This window comes from Geospiza fortis, unplaced genomic scaffold, assembly GCF_000277835.1.
Source record: "Geospiza fortis unplaced genomic scaffold, GeoFor_1.0 scaffold244, whole genome shotgun sequence".
Classification (NCBI taxonomy): Eukaryota; Metazoa; Chordata; class Aves; order Passeriformes; family Thraupidae; genus Geospiza; species Geospiza fortis.
In genome coordinates, this window is record NW_005054370.1 from 1,911,222 (window position 1) to 1,922,215 (window position 10,994).

Genomic DNA, 10,994 nt, shown 5'->3' on the forward strand with positions numbered 1-10,994 from the left:
TGGCTTCCCGCCGCTCCCTCGGTTCGGGGCAGCCCCTGCCGCCTCCCGCACTCTTTATTCCAGCCGAGCTCCTCCAGCGCCGTTAGCCAGCAGAAGTATCTGTTGTTCACAGACAGGATTAGGCTGCTTGCCCCCCTTTTCCTGTTTGTATATACAGCAAATAGCCACCCCCAGTGAGCCCAGCTGCCCTGAGCTGGGGGACACAGGAGGCTGGCACTGGCTGTGAGCAAACCCCAGGGACCAGGGGGACAGAGCACAGTGATCCAGGTGGTGGGACAGAGCAGGGAGAGGGGGCAGAGCTGCTAGAGTTGGAGCAGTTGGGGGGCTGAGCATCCTGCCCAACATTGCCCAGCCCATGACAGCACCAGGCAGTGGGATGGGCAGGAGAACCCCAGAGCTGCTGCCCTGGGGACAGGCAGGGTGGGATGTGCCTGCAGGAAGCCAAGAGCTGGAAAACAAGCATCTCTCTGTGTGAAAGTTCCCTGTGATGCTCTGGTGTTTGTGGAACAGCACAGCTGTGCTGGAGCAGGAGGTCACAGAGGTGCCCTGACAGGGACACACATCAGGCAGCCAGAGCCACCTCCTCCAGAGCACAAGCTGGCAGGATTTAGCCCCTTCTCTGACTCACTGAGCAGGTGAGTGACCCAAGCTGACAGGATTTAGCCCCTTCTCTGACTCACTGAGCAGGTGAGTGACACAGCTTCACCTCTGTTGGCTTTTCAGGTCATGTCCACAGCCACAGTGGGTCCCTGGCAGGGCTGAACAGGTCACTGAGGCTGAAGGCCTTGGATGTCCTCCCTGGTGAGGTCCCCTCAGGCTTTGCCCCCTGCCCCAGCAGCTTTGGGTAGCTGACCCCACCAGACACAGCCCAGGACACTGCACCTTCTACCTGGGTTCCCCCAAGAGGGTCACCAGCACCCCAGGTCATCTGGCAGCACCCATCCTGCACAGCCCAGACAAATCCCTTGACCTGGATCAGAGCCTGTGGCTTCAATCTGCCTCTGCTTTCACGTGTGAGTGAACTGAGTCAATAAACCCAGAGAGAACCACAAACTGGGTGAATAACTTCACTAAGCACACAGATCCTGCAGACAGAAATAGTGGGAATGGCTTTCAGAGCCATCTATTTAACCATCCATGCAAACTCAGAGCAATATGCAAGCAATTTCCAGCGAAACCAGAGCAAAGCCAGGTCATTTTTGATTATTGTTTCAGAGGTGCCGGCTTTCCCTGCTAATTATAGGCTTGCCTCCAGCTAATAGGATTTATGGAAACAAAAGCATTACCAGTACAAACATTGCACAGGGCACAACTGGCACAAGCTGGGAATTTTCCATCCTGAAATGCCAAGGGCTGGATGCCAGTGTTATCCAGCCTGAGGTGAGACAGGGTGGTCAGGATTTGTTTTCAATGGATTGCTGGTTTGGCTGTGGGTGTGTATCTAAGGGGTCAGATCCATCAGGGACAGAGGGTTTCCTTGGCAGGGGAATTATTTAGCATCCCCAGTGCTCATTCCAGCCACCAAGGGCTGACTGAAGTCATGCTGGGAATGGGTGGTTCATGCTCCTGCAGCAGGGGAGTAAAGCAGGGTGAGCTGGCAGGGAGAGTGGGGTGCTGGGGGAGTGGGTCTAATGTTCATAGAGCTTATTGTCAAATCTTCTGGAACTCCTCGTCCCACTAATTGCATTAGGGATTCATCTGCATGAATAAATCCCAGAGCAAGCAAGAGGGTAAGCTCAGGGGACCCTGAAAATGCAGTGGTAGTTTGATCCTGGGGGTGCTGAGTGCCTGGGGTGAGTTCTGGGGATGCTGCTGGGGAGATCCCAGCTGGATCAGGCTGGGATGGCTCTGCAGGGGTGGCAGGGCAGAGAGAGAAGTTGAATATGGCCTCAGGCAGGGCCAGCATTTCAGTTCCCATGGGAATTATGGAGCTGGACTGTGGACTCACAGAATGGTTTGGGTTGGAAAGGGCTGCTAAAGGTCGTGCAGTTCACCCCCCTGCAGGGAGAAGGGACCAGCCCAGGTTCCTCAGGGGTGTTTGCTCTCCAACAGCCACCATTCAGTGCTCACTGCCCAAGAGCAAGTCTTCATCCCAGAGCATGTGGAGGTTGTTTCCAGCCTGAGTCACAAGAAGTCTCTACAGAGACATCCACAGAGCTCAAGGTTCAAAACCTCCTGTTTAAGTGGCTGCTCCAATCCCATCAGAGAAAACTGGGAAAGGGCAATCAAGTCCCTCCAGTTATTTTTAGGAATTGCCTGAGACCCCAACCAGCAACACCCTGGAGCAGTACTCAGGGAAGGGGAAAGGTTGCTCCTTGTTTGTTTTCCTTGCATTTTTTCCCCTCCAGCATGTTATTCCTGGCAACCCAGGTTATACAGCTGAAAGGCTGATATATTTGTGTTTGTTTTCTGGAAATGAACTTCTTGCTTTGCTTCTCAGCTCCCTGAAGAGTCAAAAGTCTTCAGGGGAGGGGGGATACATAGAACCTGCAGAGCACAGAGGAACCAACAGTGCTCCCTAACCCTGGAGAAACCCACGAGCCCTGCACAGCCATGGGGGTACCATGGGAAGCATCAAACCTGCAGAAGTGAAGGAAACTCTGCCCAGGTCCCAGAGTAAGTGAGAAACAGCAATGAGGAACATTCTCTCTCCATAGCTCATCTGTCCTCTGATGTACCAGCAAAGCCTCCTGTATTTGTTCAAGTCACTTACACCCCAGGCTGAATTTTGTGCTGTGACTCCTGTCCAGACCTGCCTGAGATGAGCCCACTATGTCTGTGTGTCGTAGCAGTGAACCAAGAGCTTGCTCTGTACATTTTTCCTGCCACCACTTGTGTTTGTGCACCAGAAATCAGAGCATCCCCATGGTACAGAGAGATGCTCACAGGTAAATAAACAGGCAGGTGCACAGAACCCCTCTGGCAATATCTTTTACTAAGTTATGAATTGTCTGCCTGGATTTGGAGGTGGATTTTTTTTTAATTAGTTGACAGTACAGAGTTATTCGCCCAGTCTTAAAATCAAATACTCCGTGCAAAAGAGCTCAAGCTCTTCCCACATCCAGAACAGGGAGGGTTTTAGTGAGAAGAGTCCCTGCAGCTGGATTTTGGAAGCAAGTGTTGGAAGTGTAGGGGTGAGACACGGGCTGGGATGAGAGTCACACCTTTCCCTGTGCCTAAACCACTTCTCAGCAAGCCAAGCTCTGCATGCCCACCTCCCACCCCTCTGGGGAAATTCCCCCCGTCCTGGGACACAGGAGCAAGCCTGCAGTGGCCCGGGGACCAGGAGCTGTCCCCGAGGCTGTCAGTGTCCCTGGGATGTGACAGGAATGTCGGTGCTTACCAGCCGGGGACGCTGAGCCGCTCCCTGCCCGCCTGGTGCTGTCTCAGCGCCGGCAGGAGAGGAGGATCCGGGGTTTTGCCTCCCCTCCTCTGTCTGCTGCATCCTCCACAGCCCCTGCTTATATATATTTGTTATTTATGGAGCACGTGATGACATCCTAAGGAGTTTAGAACTCTGATGAAAGACAGGGAGAGGTGAGAGGCTTTAAGGTGCCAGGCCAGCAAAGGGATCACTTCAGGCTTTTTTCTTTCTTTTTTTTTCCTTGTTTTTTTTTTTCCCCGGCGTGACTGGCTGCAGAGGGATAAAGCATTTAGCTGATTGCTCTGCTCTGCGGGCTGGGCAGGGAGAGCAGGGGACAGCCAGGAGAAGGGAGCACTGTCCTGTTCTGATCCTGACCTCTCCAACAGCATCAGGAGCCCTGCCCAGAGTGGATGAGCTTTGTTTGGGGAAGGATGGGGAGGCTGCTGGTTGTGCCAGGCATGATCATTGCTTGGGCTTGAGCAGGGGGGAGTTTCTCAGCTGGCTCCTTGTAGGATGGGGAGTCAGATCTAAGGTTTCTTGTCCAAGGAGCTTATTCCAAAAACCAAGCATCTCTCCCCCATGCAGCCCTCTGTCCCTGGGAGCTGTTACATAAGAAACTGGACAGGCAGAGCCAGCAATGTTTGTCCCCATCAGGGCACGTGTAACAAAAGGGAGATTATCCCAGGCAGGAGCACGATGTTGGCATCATCATTATCATTGGGAACCAGATGCAGCCCTGAAAGAAGCCTGGAGCAGGAGGCAGAGCTGGCTTTGCTCCACTGGAGACATTTCCAGGGCAGCTCTGGACCTGCTTTAGCTTCCAGCCATGGGCAAAATGACCTGGAGCTACGCCCTTATCTCTCCCTTTTAAGCTTTTTCATTGAATCGAAACAGAAATATGACCCAGCAGCTTTTTGCTCTTCAGAAATGGCATTTTGGAGCAACTCCCAGCCATTAAAACAGCCCGGCAGAGCAGAGGTTGGCCCGTGGCTGGAATAGTCAATCAGGGATGCCGCATTCCACAGTCTGTCTCTTCCTGCTCCCACACAGCTGCAGAGGGTCAACAACTCCATTAAATTAAGAGCCACAGCAGTGTGCCTAGATTTGCATATTTAGCAGCTCTCTCAGCATCTTCAAAGAGCCCCGAGCCGTGGCTGCGGCCCCGCAGCCGGGCCGGTCCCTCTGTTGGAGAACCCGCTCGGGAAGGCAGCAATTATCTCCGGGCAGGACTTGCTGCGAGGGGCGACATGTGGGAGGCAGATGAATCACGGCCTGCCCCCCCTCCCCGTGCCAGGATTGGGAACGAAGGCGTGCACAGGCAGCTCAGGGGCTCCTGTGGCCCCGCCGAGCCCCATTATCCCGGTGCTCAGCGGATTAAGCGGCTTGTGGTGTCTGCAGCCCCGGCTCTGAGGCAGGGTCTGCCCTCACAGGACGCAGATGGCATCGGGATCCTTCCCTGTGTGACGCCGTTGGAGAGGTTTGTCTCTCAGACTCACGTAATTGCATAATTCCCAGGCTGGATGCTGTTTACATCCCTGCTCAGCACCTTCCTCTGGCTTGGCCATCAGGACCCACTTTTCCAAGAGGGAGATGCTTTTTTCCTGGCAATGACAGCAGGGCTCTGCACTTTGGCATTGCTGCAAGGTCAGCTGTGGGCTCTGATTTCCTTCTCCCTCACCTCCTTCCTTTTCATCACTCAGTGCTGGTGTTTGTTGTTGCTGTAACTTCCCAGCAGGACGTGGCTCTTTGGACACACTCACTATTGTCAGCACTTGCCAGGTCGCCCACCTGCTGCTTCTCTCCCCCAGTGCTCCCTCTCGAGCTGCCAGGAGTGGTTTTAATTCACCAGCAGCTCCTGAGAAGCCAGCATGCTTCCAGCCCTTCCTCTGGAGCAGGACATTGTGATTTAGGAACCTGCCAGCTGCTGCTCTTTCAAAATATCAACACAGGGCTCCTGTGGAGGGTGGCCAGCCCCCAGCCCCATGCTCTGAACAGGCCCTGGAGGGGATAGTTCTGCTCTGTGCTCTGAGCTGTTTATATATGTTTATCTATAATATGAATAACATGCAAATATACATGTGTATATACATGTCTTTCCTCTGGCATATTCCCTTTGGCCCATCAGTGGTGGGACTGATTCTCCCCACAGAAACTCTCAGGGAGCTGAGAGAGGGATGAAGGGATGAAAGGATGTTACTCACAGCTTTTTTGGGTTCTCAGCAATGGTTAGAGGAACAGCTTTGAACTCTGGCTTTGACCTGCAGCAGATAAACACGTGCCTTTTCAGGCCTGGTTTACCTTGCTGCTTTTCTACCTTTGAGGAAGGAGAACAAACAAGTCTGGCAGATGGTTTTAGCCAGAAGCAGGAGATGGGTGCCAGAACCCAGCCAGGACCTCTTTAGTCCCTCCCTGGAGCACAGCAGTGCTGCTGATTAACCTCCTCTCCTGCCTGTGAGCTGGGTTTGTAACTAGGTCACAGCCACTCATGGCACAGTCCTGGGGAGAAGGGGGTCAGTGGGGGCTGCAGGAGCTCCTCTGGGAGGAGAGAGCTGGGCAGGTGGGAAGGAGCCCAGCAGTGGCAGCCCCACCCTCCAGGCCCAGACCTCCAGGCAGTTTGGAGCCAGTGTGGCTTTGGGAAGAGGAGATTCCAGCAGCCTGGCAATTGTCGGGGCATCCTGCTGCTTACAGGATCTGTCCTGTCCTCAATCCAGCCCTAACCCTGGCACATGCTGCTGGAAGCCAGGGTGACCCCTGGGCATGGTGGGGACCAGATGCCATCCACGGGGAAGAAAACTCCTGGAGGGCAAGGCTGAGCCTGGACCAAGGCCATTGGGGGAGTTCTGAGGTCTTGGTCTCAGTGAAAAGGGTGAGAGGAGGGAGAGGAGGAGGATCATGCTCACATGGAGTTGTTCATGCCCAAGCTGATGCTGCTCTGAGTTTTCTGTAGCAGAGCCAGAAGTGTTTGGTCAGGGGGGGAAGGGCTGGGTAATCACGATTCCTGCAGGATCACGGAATGGCTTGTGGTGGAAGGGATTTCACAAAGCATCTCCTTCCCTGCCCACCCAGCCTCTGGAGGCTCTCTGGGATCACAGAGACAGGATAAAGTATTGCCACAAGCTGCATCACTTGCTCACATTTCTGTTCCCTGATGTTAATGGGGACACAGGGACTCCTGCTGAGCCGTTTGTCTGCGTGCTGATGAAGATAAACCCCCAGCTCTCCCTGCGGGAGGGTCTGCATGCATTCCCTGTGACAGCAGCTGCTCTGAAAGACCTTTCCTGAAGGCACCAGCTCTTCCCAGCAGGGAAAGGACAGGAACTCTGCCTCTGTGAAGCAGCAAAAGAGGGAAACCCTGGGAGGATTGGCCAAGGAGGGGCTGCAGAGAGGAGCAGGGGGGGATGGAGAGCTCACCTGCACCTGAGGGCTGAGCAGGGAGGGCTCAGAGCTCACCGGCACCTGAGCATGGAGCAGGGAGGGCTCAGAGCTCACCGGCACCTGAGCATGGAGCAGGGAGGGCTCAGAGCTCACCGGCACCTGAGCATGGAGCAGGGAGGGCTCAGAGCTCACCGGCACCTGAGCATGGAGCAGGGAGGGCTCAGAGCTCACCGGCACCTGAGCATGGAGCAGGGAGGGCTCAGAGCTCACCGGCACCTGAGCATGGAGCAGGGGGGGTTCAGAGCTCACCTGCACCTGAGGGCTGAGCAGGGAGGGCTCAGAGCTCACCTGCACCTGAGGGCTGAGCAGGGGGGTGTGAAGCCGGAGCGGAGCCGCCGGGAGGCGACAGCCCACGAGGTGGCACCAGAGCCCCGCCGCAGCCCGGCACCGGCACCGAGCGGGCACCGCGGCGCCCTGCGGGCACCCACCGGGCACCTGGCATCCTCCGGGATCCCCAGGGCACATCCCGGCACCCAGCGGGCATTCCAGGCCCTGTGGACATCCCCGACACCCAGCAGCCATCCTGGTACCCTGCTGGCATCCTTGGCACTGCCACACCTCCCTGTATCCTGTGGGTACCTCCAGTCCCTGGCAGCCCCCCCAGCACCCTGAGGGCACCCCAGCACCTGCCCCTCAAACCCTGAGCAAGGAGACCCTGGGAGAGACCCAAGGAGGAAGGGCAGGGCTTGCTTTTCAGCAGCATCTCTACAGGGAGATAAGGGCTATCCTGGGTATCCCAGCACCTGCTGGGCATCTTGGCACCCTCTGGGTATTCTGGCACCCTCTGGGCATTGTGACACACCCTCTGGGCAGCAGTAGCTCAGCAGGGAGATGCTGGTGATCTAACCTAAGTGCCATAAGGTGGTTAGATCACAGGGACAGCTTGGTTCCAGGGAGGATGTTCTCCTGCAGAGTAAAGGCCATCCCTTCCCAAAACAGCCTTCCCAGCAAGAATTGTCCCTAAACTGGGCAGGGAGGCTGCTTGGCATGTGTCACTTTGCGTGTTTTGCTGGGTGGTGTGAACTTACAGAGGTGCCTTGTCAGGACTCAGAACATCCCTCTGTCTGTCCTGAGCAGCCAAGACCCCTGTCAGGGGTCTCAGACACCCTGGCACAGAGCCCAAAAATGCCTTGGTTTTGATTATGACCCATGGAGCAAGTTACCAACCTTAGATGAAGATCTACAAGGCATGGCAAATTAAGTAGAATGACAGTGAATTCATCACAAGGTGAAAAAGTAGATTTGGGGGTTTTAGAATGGGGGTTCAGGGGGCAAGATGGAGGGATCTGGGCGTGTCCAGCCTTTCTCCTTCTTCTTCTTGGCCTCCATCTTCTGCTGTGATGTTGGCACTTACAGATTGGTTTAGAGTAGAAGCTCACTGTCTAACATAGGTGATAGGTATTGGGAAGTAATTGTAAACATTGTATACGTAGTTTTTATTATAACACCGCCCCTGGGGCAGGCAAAATGCCTCTGACTGTCTTGTTGAGCAAACCTCAGCAGGACAGGAGAAAGAATTTTACAGATAAGATGCAATAAACAACCTTGAGACCGAGAAATGAAGAGCCCTGACTCCTTCTTCAAGCACCAGGCTGGGAAAAGAGACTTTCCAACTTTCCTTGGGGTCACTCTGACCAGCTAGAGAGATCCCAACAGTGCCTCAGGGGACATCTGGATAGTGATGTTAAACGGGAGAGGCTCATTTTGACACCCAGGCACTGTAAAATCTGCAGGCCGTCAGTGTTGTGACAGCCAGGGCCCTGGGCTGTTGTGTCCTAAAAAAAGCAATCAGTCCTCCTTCAGTGGCACCTCCTGATGGAAGCATATCAGAGCTCCAGCAGGGACCAGAGTGCAAAAACACGCCCAGCTAAGGAGCAAACAGCCCTGACGTGTCCCCATTACAGTCCCCCTGCCGTGAGCCCGGTCAGGGGTATAATGTGATTGTTTTCCTGGCTATTTGTGGCTACCTGAAACCCCACCGCTGCTCTTCAGCACATAATAGCCCTGAAGAGGGACAGTTTCCATCTCCACACGTGATTGTGCCCATTACTGTATCTATATTTTATTAGTGGCTGTTGCAATGTACATTAAGGAGATGATGAGCAGCATCACTGTGCTGGATAAAGCTCTGCTTTGAAACCTCGAGGAGGCATGGCATCAGATTAAATGAAGCCAAAGGGCACCTCCTGCCTTTCTCAAAGGCCTCATTCTGCTTCCGCAAAGGCACAATTCTCCCTGGCTACAGAGGGAGAGGGCTTGGAACCTTGTCCACAGCTCCAGGTGGGCTGGATGAATGCTCTGCCGGGATGTGTCACACTCCTCCTTCCAGCACAGCGATGCTCAGAGGCTGAAATCCTCATGCCAGAGGCACTCGTGCTCTAGAAGTTCTGAATGCTGCCTATCAACCCTACAGCTTGTCCACAGAGGTCAGGGCATGTGGATGCAGGTCTGTATTCCCAGGAGCACATCCCTGGAAACAGCTGCAATCCCACAGTGGCACTGAGTGGATATTTAAGCTGCCTTTCCCTGTGGGCCATGCTGCTATTTAGGCACCCAATGGCCCCTTTTAGCTCTATTCTGTTTCTTATCCCTGGGGTTGAAGCCAAAACTGCTCCAGCAAGGAATCACATTAACACACTGCCTGTTTGATTAACAGGATGCTGTGGGGAGGGATTAAATGCTGGGGTGGAGGCTGGCTTGGCCTGGGACCAGACAGGGGCTGGAGGGCTTCACCCCCTGATTTGGAGGCAGGACAGGGGTAGTTTGTACCTCTCCATCCCTCCGAGCATCCTGCTGCCCTGCCACGCTCACCCAGGGTAGTGAGGAGCTGGGCAGAGCTCCCAGTGCACCCATCACCCACACTCTGCCTGCCCAGCCTCTTCTCAGCTGCTTCCCAGGGCTTTAGGGCCATTTGCAAGATTGGAAAATCCCAATCTTGAGGAGAGGCTTCCAGAATTTAGGATGTGAGGTCAGGCAGACCTTTATCCTCGTTGCTTTTCCTAAAAGGAGAAACCTTGGAGGGTGGACTGAAAGCCAGCTGGTGGATCCAGCCAAGGCAGAGCAGTCTGGGAGGGAGAGGGCAAGAGGGAAAACGCTGCTCTGCTGCTCCTGGGGTCTTTTCTGCAAGAGAACAAATTAGGCTGAGGATTTCAGGCATTTTCTCAATATTCAAGCCAGCGCTGCACAGGCAGGAAGGTCTGGGGAGAGAAGAAGCAGGATGTGTTGTGGTAAAAGATAGCCAGTGAGGGCTATTTTAGATTCCTTTAGTCCTTTGCCTGCCAGAGCAGCAGGACCTGCTCAAAAAAACTTTTCTGTTTACAAAATCTCTGCAGACAGAGGGGAAAAATCCTTCGAGTCAACGAAGCCAAATATTCTGCTCATTTGCACACCCTAATGAGGGCTTCTAGGAGCCATGAAAAGCAAGACCAGGCTTTGATGTCAGCTGGGGAGCAGCTCCCAGCATCGAGCAGTGCCCAGTGCCAGGATGGACCCCCAGCCGTGCCCAGGCAGAGGGGTCTGTGAACAGCACAGGGGAGCGGGGGGTGGTGCAGGGCAGCCCCCAGCGACTGAGAACTGGGGGACGGTGCACTGCAGGGTCCCCCCATCCCTAGGGCTCAGGGACAATGCAGTGCAGCCCCCCCATCTCCAGGGACCAGGGGATGATGCAGTGCAGGTTCCTCCATCCCTGGGGACAATGCAATGCAGCCTCCCCCCAATCCCTGGGGTTCATGGGATGGTGCAGCAGAGCCCCCCATCCCTGGGGATCAGAGGGTGATGCAGTGCAGGCCCCCATCCCTGGAGATGATGATGCAGTGCCCCTCATTCTTGGGGATAATGCAGAGCAGCCCCGCACCCCTGGGGGTCAGAGGAGGATGCAGCCCCCCATCCCTGGGGATGATGCAGCCCCCTCCCCATTCCTGGGGCCAGTGGCGCAGCGCAGCCCCCCATCCCTGGGGATGATGATGCAGTGCAGCCCCCATCCCTGGAGATGATGATGCAATCCCCCCCATCCTTGGGGATGATGCAGAGCAGCCCCACACCCCTGGGGGTCAGAGGAAGATGCAGCCCCCCATTCCTGGGGATGATGCACCCCCCCCATCCCTGGGGGCGATGATGCAATCCCCCGTTCCCGGGGATCAGCGGACGATGCAGCCCCCCCGCCCCGGGGCCGGTAACACAACGCAGCCCCCGGCCC

General features: G+C 55.2%; 1 protein-coding gene across 1 annotated transcript in view; it reads right to left on the reverse strand.

Annotated features, from left to right (window-relative positions):
• Window positions 1–10,994, reverse strand: part of AANAT (aralkylamine N-acetyltransferase) — a 46,220-nt gene that overhangs the window by 2,715 nt on the left and 32,511 nt on the right. The window lies entirely within an intron of this gene.